Raw genomic sequence first — 18635 nt, forward strand, 5'->3', positions numbered from 1 at the left:
CAACCCACCTGCTACTATCAGTGCACAGGATCTTGCTTCCTATTTCAAAAACAAGATTGATAATATCCGAAATGAAATGGTATGCACTTCCTCAGCCAGGGTCTTGTTCAATTCCCTACCTGAACCCAATGGCACGTTCTCATCATTTGACCCCACTAATGAAGATGAAGTAGCTACACTCTTCTCATCCTCCTACTCTACTACCTCTCCTCTTGATCCTATACCCTCACAAATCAGTAAAGCTCTGTCTCCTGTGCTCATTCCACACTTAACTAAAATCTGTAATCTCTCTTTCTCTACTGGTATCTTTCCATCACTGTTCAAGCATGCAGTGATCACTCCCATTTTGAAAAAACAAAATTCTGACCCTAACGCTCGCTCAAATTACCGTCCTATCTCCCAGCTACCTTGCCCCTCCAAGCTACTGGAGAGACTTGCCTACACTCGCCTCACACACTTTCTTAACACCCACAACTTATTGGATCCACTTCAGTCAGGCTTTCGTTCCCAACACTCCACTGAGACAGCACTGGCTAAGGTAGTAAATGATCTGGTCACTGCCAAGGCTAAAGGCCATTATTCACTTCTAATTTTTCTAGATCTCTCAGCTGCCTTTGACACTGTTGACCACTCTCTTCTCATACAAATACTACAATCCATAGGTCTTCAAGACACAGCCCTTTCTTGGTTCTCATCTTACCTATCTAATCGCTCTTTCACTGTTCGCTTTTCTGATTCTACCTCCACTTCGCTACCTCTATCAGTTGGAGTACCACAAGGTTCAGTATTAGGTCCTCTGCTTTTCTCAATATATACCACCTCTCTTGGCAAACTAATCAGCTCTTTTGGTTTTCAGTATCATCTGTACGCGGACGATACTCAAATTTACCTATCCTCCCCAGATTTGTCACCATCTGTGCTGGTCCGTGTCACTGAATGTCTCTCTGCCATTTCATCTTGGATGTCATCTCGCCACCTCAAACTTAATATATCCAAAACAGAATTATTTATATTTCCACCAGCCAATAGCAGTTACCAACCTGATATCTCTATTACTGTTGACAACTCAACAATCTACCCCACCCCACAAGCTCGCTGCCTAGGTGTCATCCTTGACTCTGAACTGTCTTTTGTTCCCCACATTCAATCTGTCTCTAAATCCTGTTACATACATCTAAGAAACATAGCCAAAATTCGATCATATCTTACGCAAGACACTGCAAAAACTCTTATACACGCACTCATAATTTCCCGCATTGACTATTGCAATAGTCTCCTTATTGGTCTTCCCAAAAACAGGCTCTCCCCACTACAATCCATTTTGAATGCAGCTGCGAGGTTGATCTTTCTCACCAAACGTTCAGTGTCTGCTGATCCACTCTGTCAGTCCCTCCATTGGCTGCCGGTCTTCTACCGTATTCAATTTAAAATACTTACACTCACACATAAAGCTATTAACCAAACCACACCAACATACATCTCTTCACTTATCTCAAAATATCTTCCAACCCGACATCTCCGTTCTGCACAAGATCTGCGTCTCTCATCCACGCGCATTACTTGTTCCCATGCACGGTTACAGGACTTTTTTCGGGCTGCACCCACCCTGTGGAATGCCCTCCCATGCACAATAAGACTTTCCACTAGTTTCCAAACATTCAAGCGTTCTCTGAAAACTCACCTCTTTAGACAAGCTTATCAGATTCCAGGACCGCCCACCTAACCTTTTATAGCTCCCTATCTAACTCTCTTCTTATAGTAAACACCTATCACATCTTCTCTTTCTTCAATTGAACATCCTCCTAACCCTAGGCCAACTTTCCAGTGTGATTGGATTATACAGCCCACCAAGAATATCTGCAATTGGGCTGGACCAATTTGCAATAGCACCTCTCCTTGTGTATCAACACCTATTTCCCTATAGATTGTAAGCTTGTGAGCAGGGCCCTCTTACCCTTATGTATGTCATGTATGTATGTCTTTTACAACCCAGTATAATGTTAATCTTGATTCAAATTGTAAAGCGCAACGGAATTTGCTGCGCTATATAAGAAACTGTTAATAAATAAATAATAAATAATACATGTAGCTGTCAGGCATCATTAACCATTGAGGTCCACCTGCAGCATTGTGTGGTGGCAGGCGGGCAAGGGCCACCAAATACCACTGAGCCCTAGGCACCCGCATGTACCGCCTTGTCTGCAATCCAGCTCTGCTCTGCATTGACTAGTGTCCTGTGACCTTGTACATTGACTAGTGCATCTCTCAAATGTTGGCGGAGGGCCTCTCCCTTTGCCCCCTTCCCCCCATTCCAGCGCCTATGGTGTCACCAAATGTGTTCCCTTAAATATTTTCAGAAGATATCTAAAAAGCCCAAAGAAGCGTGGCTATGAACAAGGAATTCCAAAAAATATATGCAATATTCACCTTCAAAGAGGTAAATTCGGCACTTGTAAACCCTCTAGAGCAAATGCTTAAGGATTCTTCGGTATCATAAAGACATTAGAACCTGTAGCCTGAATTCTACGCAAAGAGATGGATCCAATCTTACATGGATCAGAAGCATTTGAGTCTTTGACCAGTCATATCAGGTGACATGAAGTTTACCACTTATGGGTATAGATGCAGCAATATACTGTAGCTGGTATTGGAATAAGGGAGGCAGTTAAATGGTCGACAGTCACAATGTCGACAGTAATTCCGGACACAAAATGCTTAAAGCATTTTAACTGTGTCGGCATGTACATTTTAAACATGATTCTTTCCCATCATGTTTAAAGTTATATTGCCGACACAATTAAAATGCTTTAAATAATAGTACTACTGCTTCGGCATGGCGCAGTCGACATTACACTGTCGTCTTTATGACTCAACAATCCATACCAATCCCCTAGAATACTGTCAAGTTGTTAGATAAGGTATACTGTAGATAAGTTATCTCTTATATCACTTTCATTACAGTATTAATAGATACTAATGTTACTTAAACTCGCTGTAATAAGGGTTTGGGGAGTACCTAAATAAGCCCCATAAATTGTTACCTACCCCTTGTGTTAAATTTTATATTTTGTTAACCCTTTCACTGTGTTTCTTGTTTTGTTCCTTGGCTTCCTCGATGACTTATAGATTTGACTGATTATCCACTGTAGTTCTTTGATACATGCTACCGTAGTCTGAATATCCTGTTCCTGCTTTCTGACCTTGGCCTGTCTGACTGTCTCCTATTTCCTAGCCTACCATCTGGTCCTTTTCCTTCTGATCCCCATTGTCTCTACCGTATGTCTCCTGAGAAAAATTGCATCTAACTTACAAGGATACATATGTTGACAAATAATCTACTATGAAACACTGGTTCTCAACCTAAACCCTGAAGTGTTCCCAACAGGTCATGTTTTGAGGATTTCTGTCTGTGGAAGCAGGTGGGATAATTACTGACCCAGCAAAATAGATTATCAGTGTATGATTAAAGAGATCCACAAATCCTCAGGCTGAGGAAGCAAATGGATGTGCCATGAAATACGTAGCTTTTTATGGTACTGTACTTTAAGTTCACTCTCATTTGATCTTTTTTTAATCCCCTGGTCAAAGTTCTGCCTACCATACACCAACGGGACTTCATCCCCCTAGTATGTCTTCTGGGATGTTACCACACTATTTTAATTTAACACTATTTACTTTTAATCACTATTTTTTAAAAACAAATTATCCAGCAGTTGTGCAGTATGTCCTTTTGAAAAAAAAAAATCATCTTGGATCCAGTTCTTTAGACATCTACAACCGATGGACATCAGGTACTTAAAATAAATGTTGAAAACATTTTAACTGCAGAAAAAGGGTAAGCATAATAACCCACCTTTTTTAAATACCATCTTAATAACTGACTTACACGATATCTGGCACTCTGTGGCATCCCATTTGAGTTATCTAACAATGAAAGAGGATCGCTGAAAGATGTTCCTAAACATTCTCATCTGCATGGATGAAACGATTCAGGGACGTGTACCTACAACTCAGTTGATCTCCGTCTGTTGCTTTGCAACCACCGACGAAATCAGTATTAGAACTCCTGTCCAACTTCTGTATATAACCCCAAAAGGATGAGTTTTCATCTCTAAAGTGCCATATTATATGACCGTGTGCACTATATTTTATTTTATTTCATTATATGTATCAAACAATACACACCGACATTTAAGAAGCACCAGAACCATCCGTCAATCCAATAATCTATTTTGAGGAACCATGTTAAAGGTTCCTGCTGTTCCTTGGCTGCAAACTGACTGTTATCCCAAAGATATCTATTGGCGCAGGTCAACACCAGAATTTGATTATGTAATGTGTTGTAGACTCAGTCACTTAGGGTTAATTCAGGAACAAAGCATTCTCCATAAAAATGGTTACAAATTCATTAGCATGTAAGTTCTCCACACCCAGACTGTCACGACTGGCTCAGGAGGATCTCCTACTGAGGAGCTGAAAGCCTAGTCCCCGGGTTGTGGAAGGAATCGGAGGTGAGGGACCTGGATGTATGTCCTCCTCATCCACAAGTATCGGATGTTGGTGAGACCTGACCAACGGTGCAGAGTCTAACCTGCTGGGAGGTGTTCACCAGTGACCCCTATAAGCGGGATATGGGTTTAAGCTGCACCCAGCAAGCAGGTCAAGATACAGGTGGGAAATGAGATCACACCGATGAGGCCCTGGAGGGTGTACTTCTGAAAGAAGCACTAGTGAGGATATAGTACTGAATGTGCGGGCAAGGTATCAGACGCACCGTTGGCACAGGAGAGTGACACTGTAATTGTACTCAGATGTACTGAGTACGCGGGTAAGGTATCAGATGCAACGATGGCACAGGAGAGTGACACTGTAGTTCTACTCTGATGTACTGAGTACACGGGCCAGGTATCAGACGCACCACTGGAACAAGAGAGTGACACTGTAGTTGTACTCGGATGTTGTACTGAGTGCGCGGGCAAGGTATCAGACACACCACCGGCACAAGAGAGTGACACTGTAGTTGTACTCGAAGGATGTACAGAGTACGTGGGCAAGGTATCAGACACACCACCGGCACAGGAGAGTGACACTGTAGTTGTACTCGGAGGATGTTCAGAGTACGCAGGCAACGTATCCAGACGCACCGCTGGCACAGGAGAGTAACTATAAATCACTCGAGAGCAGAATAGCAAGGGAACCTGGAATGAAGTGACGGCAAGCAAACACTAGTAGAAACAAAGTTGTACAGGCAACTTCCTGTTGTCCAGAGCCCAGTAATATACCCCACGGTAGCAGTCCATTGGAATACAGCGTCAGCTGACAAGAACCATGCTACCATTGGACGAAGGGTTAGTCAGGTAATGAAGGCTATTATCGCTGCGCCCATGATGACAACCCCGGTAACCAAGTCACGGAGCAGCACATGGATGTCCAAGTCTACCTAAGGCATAATCCTCAGTGCGTCACTCGCTGCCGCTCGTGACGTCTGACCGCGCGAGAAATCAGGGGAAGTCGGCACTGTCAGGTGATGTAATGGCTGATCCTAGGCTGAAACCTGACACAGACCACCTCTCTCTTTGGTATTACTTTGTATGCCTTTAAATGTCAACATCTGTAATGGGTGTCTGCATACTATAGACTGGTACTGTACAAATAAAAGATAATAGTATTAATAATAATGCTTATGAAAGCGTTTATAATTGTGAGAGAAGCCTGTTGTAGACCCAGGTAATTTAGCAGTTTCTATCCCTCAGGTCAGATTGGCCTTTTCAAAAGTGGACACAAGTACAATATCTACTGTGAAGGGGCCTCTATCCCATTGACGGGGCTGTGGCTATAAGCATATGGGTTAGGGGCTATAGCTTGTGTCACATCTTTTCTCATTAGCATAGCTCTGAGAACTTTACACAGAAGCAGCTTTGTCGACGGTTTCATTTCTGTGAAACTAGTCAAGATTTTTTTGACCGGTTAACACTTTTAAGCAGTTGAATAAACCTGGCAGGGCCACCAATAGAACTGCAGGGCTGTGGTATGGAAGAAGCATGTTGTGAATTCAAGGGTCCCCGGCAGTATAGTCAAGGGGCATGGCTACTCTTTGGTAGGCCCAAGCTGTTACTTTGTACCCCCCTCTTAATGCCTCTGAAGCCTGGACCAATATGTCTTACCAGACTGGGGCGTGACTGCACGTACCATTAGGAGTCTGCAAGCTCTCTGCCTACAACTTTGTATTGGTCCACACAGTCAACACCCTCAGTGCGTGCGTGTGCAGCACAGTGTTTACACATACTGACATATAAGTGCTCTTTTGACACTCCGTTTACTTAAAAACAAAAATGTCACAAGAAGGGCATTAAGCATGGTCCAGATGGCACGCCCAAAATCCAGACCTGCCCATAATCTCTTTAGTGTATAATGTCATGCAATGTATTTTTGTCAGGGCTGGATTAATGGCTACATGGGCAAGGAGCTGAAATTGATGAAGGGCCTATTATGAGAAGCAGAGGTGTGACCCGTTCTGTGTGGGTATGTACACCCCTAATCTATCAGCCCCAATGTCTCCCTAAATACATAAAATTAAAAAAAATTGCTTAATTTTTGTCAGTAAACTAAAAATACAATTTTAATACCTAAGATGTGTGGCCAACTGGGTGGGGCTGGTCATCACCATGCTGCCTTGATGATGGGCCTATTTTTATGTGGGGGCCTGAAGCTGTAGTCCCAATAGCCCAATTATTAATCTGACCCTTATCTTGGAAATAAAATGTTATGGGGTTGGAATTTGGTAACTCTTCCCATATAATACTCGTATCATACTTGCCCAGTTATTCTTTGGGTGTAAAGGGCATGATTCAGACACGTACGCTAGGCTGCATTCACACGTAGCCTGCTGATGTTTTCACAGTGCGCGTGCGCGATCTAGTCCATGCGATCGGGAACAGTTCGCACCCTGTACACAGTTGTAGCATGAGTGACAGGACGTGCCGTTTGTGGGTGGTGACAGGGGTTGGTCGATGGTATCGGGGGTGTAGTGGTGCGTACGCAGACGTATCTGCATCTGAATGCCGTTTCAGGGGCGTGCATAATTAAGATGCAGCGTCAGCACACACGTCACATGGCTGAATTACACACTGCAGCACTCGCAGTGCTTGCGGTAGGGTATGGTCAGTCTCAAGTGGTGCGTATGGGTCCGATGTTACCGATTGTTTAATACACTTCCTGGAGATGACATATGTTACGAAGGGAAAGTGGGTGTCTTGTGTCAGACTGGTGGGCGTCTAAATACATACCGCGTTCGCACGGCAAGACATAGTGGGCGTGCAAATGTCTTGCTAGCGATAACGGGATTTGCATACTCAGGCTGCGCGATGGCTGCGTTCGAACGCAACCTAGCGAACGGGTCTGAATCAGGCCAAAAGATCGATCCCCTGATGCCAGAAAAACTAATACAAACCTGCTTAAAAAAGAAAAAAAAAAAAACATGTCCCTCATTACTGAAAGTAGTTCATGGTTTTATTCCAATTATTCTCTTGGCACACTAAAGGTGAAGAACATTTTATTTTTGAACATCTCCAGCTTCATTCCCTGTTATTCCTGTACATTTCCTCCTGTGTTACTGATCCTTCTTATATTTAAGATTGATTTTATGTCCCGAGATATATGCTCTGGTGGTGGGTGGCAGCTAGTATTTTTCTCCTTCCCGCTATAGTGTAAAGAGCGGCTGCTTTAGGAGTCCCAGTAGAGCAGTTGTGCTCAACATGAGCTGATTCAGTATGTCAGAATAGTGTGTTTGCAAGAACTCTAATTTTATATTTCCTTTAAGAGTTTCAGCCAATATTAATGCTCTACTCAGCACAGCAGATCTCTGTTATTGGCCATTATATCTTGTATGAAGCAAAATGTAGCCCTTTAAACATTGCTATAGTTGGCTTTTGGTTTAACAAATGATGTAAAGCAAATGTTTCACGTGGACATCTGTCATGGAGTTTATATACTGTGTGAGTATGTATTATTACTTTAATCTTTTGTTAAGGTGCAATAGTTATCTATACACAGCAGTGGCAGACATTTTGTTGGAGGATAGAGTTTTATTAATTCCCAAAGATCCAGTGTCATCACTGAGGTATGCGGCACTGTGAGCCTCATGTCATACTTTTTTCTTTTTTTTAATCCAATAATTTTTTTTTTTATTACATTTTTTGGATATACAGTTAAATTTACATTAATTAAACATTGTAAACAGTACAATAAAAAAAATAAGTAAAACAAAAGATACATGTGTGGCTTCTCTTCTCATTATCCAAATATCACTGTATAATAAATTCTTTCCTCCACGTATATATCATATAGTAGATATGTTATTTTGACATATATAATCACGGTAATGACATTATACACAACATTGTCCATATACTGTTTTTTACATATTTCCTTGGATCTAAACAGGGAATAGGCTAGACTCTACCTCTCCAGACAATTATATGGAGAATCAAGCCATCTATCCCAAATATCATTATACTTCTGCACTATATTTCTAGCGGTATAGACATTCTTTTCATGTGCGGCAACCGCCCAAACCAGGGATAACCAGGTTTGGCCCAGTAGTTGCCATCCAATCCCTTGCTATGCATACTTTGGCAACAGTACAAAGATTAGTAGTGTAACGTATAACATGCTTGTCAATTGTGTCTGCATCTATCACAGCCAGAATACATGCCGTAGGGGTAAGAATATCCTGAGGTATACCCGTAGAAACAATAACACGGAATACATTTTGCCACAACTAATTTACTATAGGACATAACCATATTAAATGCAAAAAGTTCCCCTCGGATGAATTGCATTTGGGACACCTTGAGTCCGTCCTATCCCCTATTCTTAGTAACCGGACGGGTGTCATATATACTCTGTGTATTATAAAATATTGTATCTGCTGATATCTTACAGACATAGTAGCTATGCGAGGACTGGCAAGAGCTACACTCCAGTCATCTTCCGCCAATACCCAATATAATTTTCCCATTTGTTGTTTTATGGATAATAAGTTAGACTTATGATGCTTCACAGATATTAGACGACTAGAACTAGCAGATTTTAGTAGCGTTTTAATAGGAGATTCCTGTAGAGACAGAGGTGCCTCAGAAAATTGGGCATTAATAGCATGTCTGAGCTGAAGTTATCGATAGAAGAAGTGGTTGGGGACGTTAAACTATAGTTCTATTTGATGAAAGGACTTTAGAGTTCCCGCCTGAAATATCTGTCCCATAGACACTACATCCCACTGACCCCAGGCCTCTCCGACCTGGAGGGCAGAGAGCTCCTTTAGACAATTGGCATGAGCAAGAGGGGTATCTGGATCTATGGCCTCCGCTTGTAATATACGTGAGACAAGTCTCCAAATAGTGATGGCCTGCCTAATTAAGGGCATATTAACTATATGTATATTATCACTCAAGAGTAATCGTAATGGTGAGAAACCTGTCTTGGACTGAGCCATTATAAGGGTAGGTAAGGAATCATCAGTTTTATCATTAATCCATTCCCATATATGTGTTAATTGTGCAGCATAGTAATATAATTTGAAAAGGGGTAACACCAAGCCACCAGAATCACGAGGTCTAGTTAAAATATCTAACTTGATCCTAACTCTTTTTTTGGCCCCGAGTAGTGAAGACAATAGGCCATCAATCTGTTTAAAAAATTTCTGAGGGATATACACTGGAGAATGATATAAAATGTACAGGATTTTAGGTTGGAGAATCATTTTAACAAGATTTACTCTGCCCGTTAAAGTTGGTGGCAATTTACCCCATATTGGGACACGAGACTTGAGCTATTCAATCTGTGGCATTATATTCAGTGGCAGATATAAGGGGTATTAGAGATCCAGATTCCTAAGTATTTAAATGAATTCACCCATTTCAGAGGAAGATTTATAATAGGATCATTGGGGCAAGCTCCCCTGAAAGGAAGGATACATGATTTGTCCCAATTAATCAATAAACCTGAGTATTTCCCAAATAAATCAATAACTTCTAGGGCCTTAGGCATAGAGGTATCATATTGCGTGATAAAGAGTAGTATGTCGTCCGCATATATTGCAATTTTATCTACCCTTGATCCTAGCTGGAACCCATGAATATCAGATTGAGCTCTGATCATACAAGCCAAAGGCTCAATAGCAAATAAAATGGTTGACAGGGGACATCCCTGCCTTGTTCCCCTATATAGTGAAAATGATGTAGAAACAAATCCGTTTACCGACACTCTCGCCACAGGATCCGTATATAATAGCTTTACCCACTTAATATATCCCGGGCCAATACCAAAGCGTTCCATGGTTTCCCATAGAAATAACCACTCGATTGAATCAAACGCCTTAGCGGCATCCAATGACACAATAATAGATGTTTGTGGACACTCATATACACGTTCACTCACCCTGATACGATTGATCGTGTGCCTCACCAAAAACATACAATCATCCAATAGATTGGGCCTTAATTTAAATAGAGGGCTGGGCTTCACTGGGGGAAGGGGGGTATAAAAGACGGCAGCCATTTTAGGTCTGCACACTAACTGTAACTAGTGAGGCTTGGTTTTTATTCTGCTGAACTCTCCACATTGCTAGCTACTGTGTATTGCTTTGTATTGTCTGGCTTTACAAAGTGCTCTATACTGCTCTATTTCCTGTGTTCTATCCTGCTTTTTGTGGTGATGGATCCTTGCCGTTATAGAGCTCTGCTGTCCTATGCTGTGGTCAAGCTGAGTGAGGAGAGGGAGAAGGCCCAGCATAGGAGAAGGATGAGGTCCTGCTGGGCCAAGGATTGGCTGCTGGAGAGGGAGAGTTGATCCACCATGCCCCCTGCTCACGGAGATGATGGAGAACAATTCAGACGACTACCGCAACTTCCTGCGGATGGAAGACACTACATTCCAGGAATTACTGCATCTGGTGACCCCCAATATCCAGAAGGAGGACACCAAGTTTCGGATGGCCATCACAGCTGAGGAGAGGCTCGTGGCTATGCTGAGGTACCTGGCTACACTCCTTTGAAGATCTAAAGTTTGGGACCCGCATCTTGGCTCAAGCTTTGGGTCGCACTATCCCTGAGACGTGCAAGGCTATCGTGAAGGTGCTGCAGTTCCGTTATTGTAAAGTAAGATAAAACACACTACACTTTTTTTTATACTTAAACCTGAAAAACGTTTTATTTAAACTTTCTATAGTTTGTGAGCAGAATGGAACGTCAGTCTTTCAAACTGAATCCTTTGGTCTTGGACCATTGCTCTCAGCTCTGCGCTTACATAGGCAGCATCCGGTGGTTTTAATAGGGCTTCTCTCGCCTGTCGCAATTGTGAGTCCCCCTCCACCTGTATATGTTTGGTTTTTCACCTTTTCTTTTTGGATATGGGGTGTGGGGTTGGAGTCGCCACACTTTCATCTCCACTGCCAAAAAAGTCCAGGGTGCTGGGGAAGTCAGAGAAATATGAATTTCATATAGTAATTTTTTTTTCTATCCCTTCACTGTTCCCTACAAGCACGGAAGAGTGGATAGCCATTGGGGATGAGTATGAGGGCCGTTGTCAGTTCCCTAACAGCGGGGGAGCTATTGACGGCAAACATATTCGGATTACCCCACCTGCCAACACCGGGTCGTACTACTACAACTATAAGGGGTGCTTCAGCGTTGTTCTGATGGCGGCGGAGAACGCCAACTACGAGTTCCTGTGTGATATCCCAGAGCCTGGGTATACCACCTGTGTAAGTGCCCTAAGAAACATATATAAAGGTGTAAAAAGGGTACATAAGCAAATTTAAATATATGGAAACATTTCCTGTCTGTTGTGTTTGCTATACTTATTTCTCCTGTATGGTACTTAGCACCCTGTGGGGAGTGCCCTTGTGTAAGTATTTGTATATAGTTTAGCCCAATATTGTGGACAAAAATATGTTTATTCTCTGGACCAAGAAGGAGAACCAGGGGACTGGAGGGAGGTTATAAAAAACCCAGCTGCTGGACCAATGGTGAGTCAGCAGCAGGTCACATGACTCAGAACCTGCTGGAACCAGCTGGAGGGGGCGGAGTTGGACTGTTGAGTCAGGACAGGCGGTCCTGAGGTAACGGTGAGGAGAGAGCAGAAACTGCGCTTTGGATGACCTCTGTGACAGAGGAAGTAAAGAAAGGCTAGCCTATCTGAGGGGAGAGCCAGGTCAGAAGGAGGTGATAATGACAGACTGTCACCTCAGGAAAGCCACTAGCATCTGGAGTGGTCTGTAATGTCACCCCTTCCCCATCACTCACCTCCTTCCTGCACCTACAGCTGAATGAACATAGGGCCTGATTCAGAGCCGCAAAAAGCGTGCGCTCGCTCTGAATCAGGACGGCTGCTTTTTTTTTATAATCTGGCCTCCTGGCCGCTCGTATAGCTGTGGGTGACCACCCACAGCTTTAGCGAGCGGCCAGGTGATGGTCACGATGGTCCCGACCATCGCGACCATCAGGCTTGCAACGACACCCTTGTGGTAGGGTCTCGTTCCCGAAAGCCCCAGTGAGCTTTCGGCTCTAATAGAGCCGGAAGCTCACCCACTGACATCACTCGTGATGTAAGTGGGACCGCCCCCAAACGGCAGGCGTTCCTTCGGGAACGCCTCCATTTGGCCAGCCACCCCCCCTGCCCTCCTCCAAAACGGGGCGAGCTGTCGATCAACATCGACAGCCGCTCCTTTTGGATGCGAGCACCGGAGCGAGTGCTTTTTGCGCTCGCGCCGCGGCCCACAATCGACCCGCTTGCCAGTGGGTCTGAATTAGGCCCATAGTTCCCATTATTGATGTGAAGTACAGTGTGCAGCCCTCAGTCCTTCTCACTGCAGGATTGTGGTATACAGGGCTCATATTTACTGGCCTGGTCACCGCAGCTATACAGAGGAGAGGCAGCTATAAATTGTGTTATAAGTAGCTTTCAATTCTCCTCACCTCATATATCTCAAGCTGATTGTAAATCCAGAGTTAGAAGGTGATTATCATTTACAGATAATTAGTTATCACGAGCAGGAAATCCACTACCAGCAGCAGCGCAGGGATAAACTGACATCTGTGTACCTACAAGCATTGTACCTCTCCCTCCCTCAGCTTACTGTATCTGCAGCAGGAGAAACACAACCTTATCCATCAGTACATAAGGAGTCTCATGTTTAACCTCACTCAACAAATTAAATAAAGGGGCCCCTCTTCGCTTAGAAGTACATATACAGTATATATATATATATATATATATATATAAGAACATTGAATCTATAGTACTGTTCCAGGAGTTCTTTAAGGCTAAACATCACAAATAACTTATTTGGAAGGTATTCTGTCACCATCCAATGGACTAGAACTGTACATCTGGACTATAAATATATTACTTCTACATTTGTGATTCATTATAGAAAGGCAATTACAACAAATGGGTGTTTACTACTTGTGTAATAAACACTGTAACCAGTGCGAGTATTAGATATTGCAGCAACTGTTACTGTTAAGGTTATGCTAGGTAAATCCAATAAAGTGATACTAGTTTTGTTTAGTGGTAAGAGAGGCTACGAAACACGCCCTGAACTACTTATTCGTAGCTGATGAGGCTTTCGCCCTTCATGAGAATGTCATGATGCCATTCCCACAGAGGGCACTGAATCATGAGAAGTGGGCGTTCAATTACAGGCTATATCGGGCAAGACGTATTGTCGAACGCCTTTGGGATCTAACAGATTCCGGATTTTGCATACCCCAATTAATTTAAAGGTGGAGATGATTGACTGGGTGGTCACTGCTTGCTGTGTCCTGCACAACTTCCTGCACAAGAAAGCCACCCAGCAAAGGTTATCAGGCACAGCTGCAGTGGAAGACCTAGACCATCCGGAAGAGGTTGCTCAGTTCCCCTCAGTGGCTGTAGCTGTGTTGGAAACCGGGAGTGCTCTGGCCAAAATAGGTCAGAGAGGAATATATGGCCTACTTTAACGGGGACGGTGCGGTGCGTTGGCAGGAGGAGTATATCTGAAAATGTTTTGGGCACTGAGTGTTTCTAATTGCTGATATTCCACATTGCTGGGTCTCTACTTACCAAAGATGCCTCTGCTGATTCCCCCACATCCTCTTGCTGCGCTCTGCACTCCTCTGTCTCTGCCATAACATGCACAGATGGACGGACAGGATCATGCTGCACCAAGAACATGAGCAGGTCATAATACCAGCGCTTGCTTTTATATATGCTGTCTTCCCGGGCTCCCGATCGCTTTGAATTTTCCACCTTCTTGTACTCTTTGATGAAGGCAGTCCACAGATTTAGAATCTTACTGCGCACCCAATCTATGGATGCAGCATCGTGGTATAATTTACTGTACTCAGCCAGCTCCGCGTACGCCTGGTACTGTTTCTGTTTGTTGCTGTACATTTTGGATTTTGTGCGCCAAAGACATTCATGCCCGGTATAGCTCGACAAAGCCAGTTATAACTTCTGGTTCACGATCCAGAGACATTCATATAAAAACAGAAACTGCTTAATTGTGGCCCCAACTAATGGGGGTCTTACTGGACTCTTGTAAACTTTTGGTTCAAATGTTCACTTGTTAATAAAGTTGAAATGGTTACACACGTGTCACTTAATTTAGATGCATATAATTGTGAAATTGCCTATGTATAGGAGGGGGGGAGAAATAACATTTATTGACACAATGGCCTTTTCTTTATTTAATTAGAAAACATTATACTATTAAATGTTTTATATAAAAGACTGTTTTGTGAATGAACTCCATAGCTTAATACCATATAGTACACAATTACAACATTATTTTGGGGTACACTGGGTGGTAAATCACATTTGCTCAGCATCATGCTTAAAAAACACATTATAACAGATTTGCTTCTTCCCATATACATTGGTGGGCGGTGGGCATTGAAGGGCAAACATTAGTGGCCATCGCTCGCAAGCATTGTTGGGCAGTGTCTGCAGGCCCAAAACAACCCAGACTATACATATACAAAACATTGGTGGGCAGTGGGCATTGCTGGGCAAACATCGGTGGGCATTGCTGGGCAAACATTGGTGGGCAGTGTCTGCAGGGCCCAAAACAACCCCCACTATGAATATACAAAACATTGGTGGGCAGTTGGCATTGCTGGGTAAACATTAGTGGGCTTGCTGGGCAAACATTGATGGGCAGGGGGCATTGCAGGGCAGCAAATATACATAGTAGACTGCTGTGGAAACGCCACACAATCGTGTCTGCTGCTCTCCGCTCAGATGCCGCTGCTGCTCCTCTCCGCTCAGATGCCTCTGCTGCTCCTCTCCGCTCACGATTCCACTGTTTGGAGCTTGTGCGTGGACAGGAAAATGTCACAAAAATGACGCCGCTCAGACGGTCGGACGCACAATGCAAAGCATGCGCAAATACACAGCACGATCTGCATACGATTACTATAGATAATATGGGCTGCATATCTGATCACACTATTCGTTTTAAGAGTGGCTGGAAAAATGGCATGGCGGACATTTTTCGGTGTTCTTAGCAGCGCTGACACCTGACGCGGGACCATGGACAGGTGAGTTTAAAATAATATGGGTGCAGGGTGTGCGGGGCCTCCCTGGACCCGGAGGCCCGCTTGCCCCGCACAAACTGCACCCATTATAGATATACCACTGAAAATATGCCCCTAACAGTTGCCAGCCACACCCTGAGGCCCTGATTCAGAGCCGGACGCTCTGACAGAGCGCTCGCTCTGAATCAGGGCATCTTTTTTTTTTTATGGAGCGGCCTCCTGGTCGCTCGCATTGCTGTGGGTTACCACCCACAGCTAATGCGAGCGGCCACGATGATGGTCGCAATGATCAATACCATCGCGACCATCGGGCTTACGACGAGACCCTAGTAGTAGGGTCTCGTGGCCGCAAGCCCCAGAGAGCTTTTGGTTCAAACAGAGCCGAAAGCTCTCCCACTGACATCACTTGTGATGTCAGTGGGGCCGCTCCCAAATGGTAGGAGTTCTCATGGGAACGCCTCCGTCTGGGCAGCCACCCCCCCGCCCGCCCACCAAAGGGGGCGTGCTGTCACTCAACATTGATAGCACGCCCCCTTTGGTGCAAGACCCGGAGCGACGGATTGCCCGTCTCGCGTATGCGCACGACGGAGCCGGCTCCGTCGTGCGCATGCGCTCTGGGCCACCATCGACCCGGTTGCGAGCGCTCAGCACTTGCGACCGGGTCTGAATCAGGCCCTGAGTACAATACATACCAGAACAAACCTATTAACATACCACTTCTGACCTCTCTTACAGTATCAGTTTTGGTTATCCAGACAATACACCATGAGCTGTTCTTTCTTACTAATTGTGATCTGTTTGCCGTTCTGATACTCCTTTCTTAGAAATCATAATAGATAACCGCAGTAACTACTAAACTGCTGGATTCCCGGGGATACCGTAGGTTTAAAATAAACATCTAGCATCTTTATATTCCATTGCAGATTAAATAATCATTTGTTTCCTCCCAGGAGGCTCCTTAAGCAAAATCTTCCCTGTGGCATACATTATCATGATCAGGTAGTGTGTACTCAGCATATTATTGTGATACAATAGACACGTTCTTCATCAATGTCATATAAATGGCCATAAATGCAGTAACGCCGCTTGTGTTGGTTTCTGAGAGGGAGTAATTTGCACCACATATCGTTATATGTTTCTCACATTAATTGTTTCACAACAATAATTTCAGTATATTTAGATAAAATAGCATTACGGAATAGCTTTCAGAGCAGGGGAAGTGGAGCAGTTATCTGGAGTACACAATAAGCCAGCTTTATCTCCTCATACATGTGTACACAAGTGTGCCTACTTGTCTGGCATGTGATTTCCTACAACACAGCCTTGTATGATCCATTTGTGCCTTGTGTGGGAGCTCCAGGAAAATGTGGATTGTGGAAACAGTACAAACACACATCATAAAGTGCATGTTTTTAATCCTCACCATATGAAAGCATCATCCTGATTTTTGTTTTTTCTCCTTCAATTGACAAATATAAAAATTGTGCAATTTATGAAGCTGTGGTTTGCATGACTGCACATCAAGACACCAGAAAAAGACAGCATTGCAAACCAGGTTATGATAGACGAGGTCAAACTACAAGCTGTTGGAGCTATCCTGAGCTTAAAAAAAATAAAAAGAATGAATTTTAAAAACCTAACTCACCTTCTCTAACAGCCTGGGCTGCTCAGCACTGGGTTCTGCCTTCTAGGTTGGGGGCTGAATAAATGATTGTGACCCTGCTCTGAGAGATGACCTGCGCACTTTTCCATGCTGGCATTGTAGAGCTACAGGTGGGACACCGTTCCCAATAGCTGCTTCGCTATTAAGTAAGAGGACTTAACTCATAGGATGTTAACTCATTTGGTGCTGGGAGCTCCTCTTGAACTGTGTGGCTCATCTATATGTTTTTTTTAGTTTTTCATTTCCATGTGGATTACAGCAGATCAAGAAAAGAAGCTAGCCTACACCAAAACAAAAATTATGGGGGAAAAAAACCTATGTTTACAAATATAGATTAGCTTTTTATATCAAGGGTGCACTATTATTATATGAATATGGGAAGAATATTTTTATTATTTAAGCGTAGAAACATAGAATTTGACTTCGGGCAAGAACCACTTGACCCATCTAGACTGCCCTTTATATGAAGGGGACACCATCAGTTTATTATGTATATGAATAGGGCACTGCTAGTGCCTCCATTCAGATATATAATAAACTAATTGTTTATTATGTATATGAATGGGGACACTATTATTCTATTATGTATATGAAAGGGGGCACTTTTATTGTAATCTGTATATGAATGGGGCACTAGTATTTTATTATGTATATGAGTCTAGCACCATTAGTCCTGTTCTCACAGATGAGAGATGGTAACTGACATAGAGATCACCGATTTGGCTGGGACACTGCTGCTATGCACATGACTGTCTTTCCTAAGTAGGGATAAAGTAAAAGTAGAGCATGTTCTAGAGTACTTTCCCCTGTACCTGTGTTCTCATCTGTCCTGCATTCGTTCAGTTGTAAGACATTAAACAGAGGAGGGTCCAGAGTAATTTTTGCCTATGATTACAGGCCTTACAAAACTAAACAACTGGAGTCATTACACTCTCCTAGAGGATCTCCTTAATTTTATAAATGGCACTGAACATTCTGACTGGGTACAAGTTAAGAATTGGCTGCGCAAATGGCCATCATATAGTGATGAAGTTGCTGCCATCACAACATGCCTAGCAATGTCATGAAGCCATCGCATGTACACCAATGAATGGTTTGCAGGGGCAAGTTTCTGTGTATGTGGAGGAGGTGGAGCTAAAACAATGTAATTAAAAGAATTGAGTCATATTAGTCCTGCCTCCACAGTAGAAACCCGCAAAAAGGGGTGGGACTTCAAAAGAAAACATCGATAGTACCAATGTTTTTAACACAAAAACTGTCCTAAAACATGGTTTAGTCCTGAACATTGGTTTGGAAACAACAATGGTTTCTACTTATGTGAAGTACACTAGCTACTTACCAACACTCCAAGCAAGATATTTTAACAATTTTAACACCAAACCTCCTATACCATA

The sequence above is a fragment of the Taudactylus pleione genome, unplaced genomic scaffold (assembly GCF_031769625.1).
Source record: "Taudactylus pleione unplaced genomic scaffold, aTauple2 ptg000202l, whole genome shotgun sequence".
NCBI classification, from domain to species: Eukaryota; Metazoa; Chordata; class Amphibia; order Anura; family Myobatrachidae; genus Taudactylus; species Taudactylus pleione.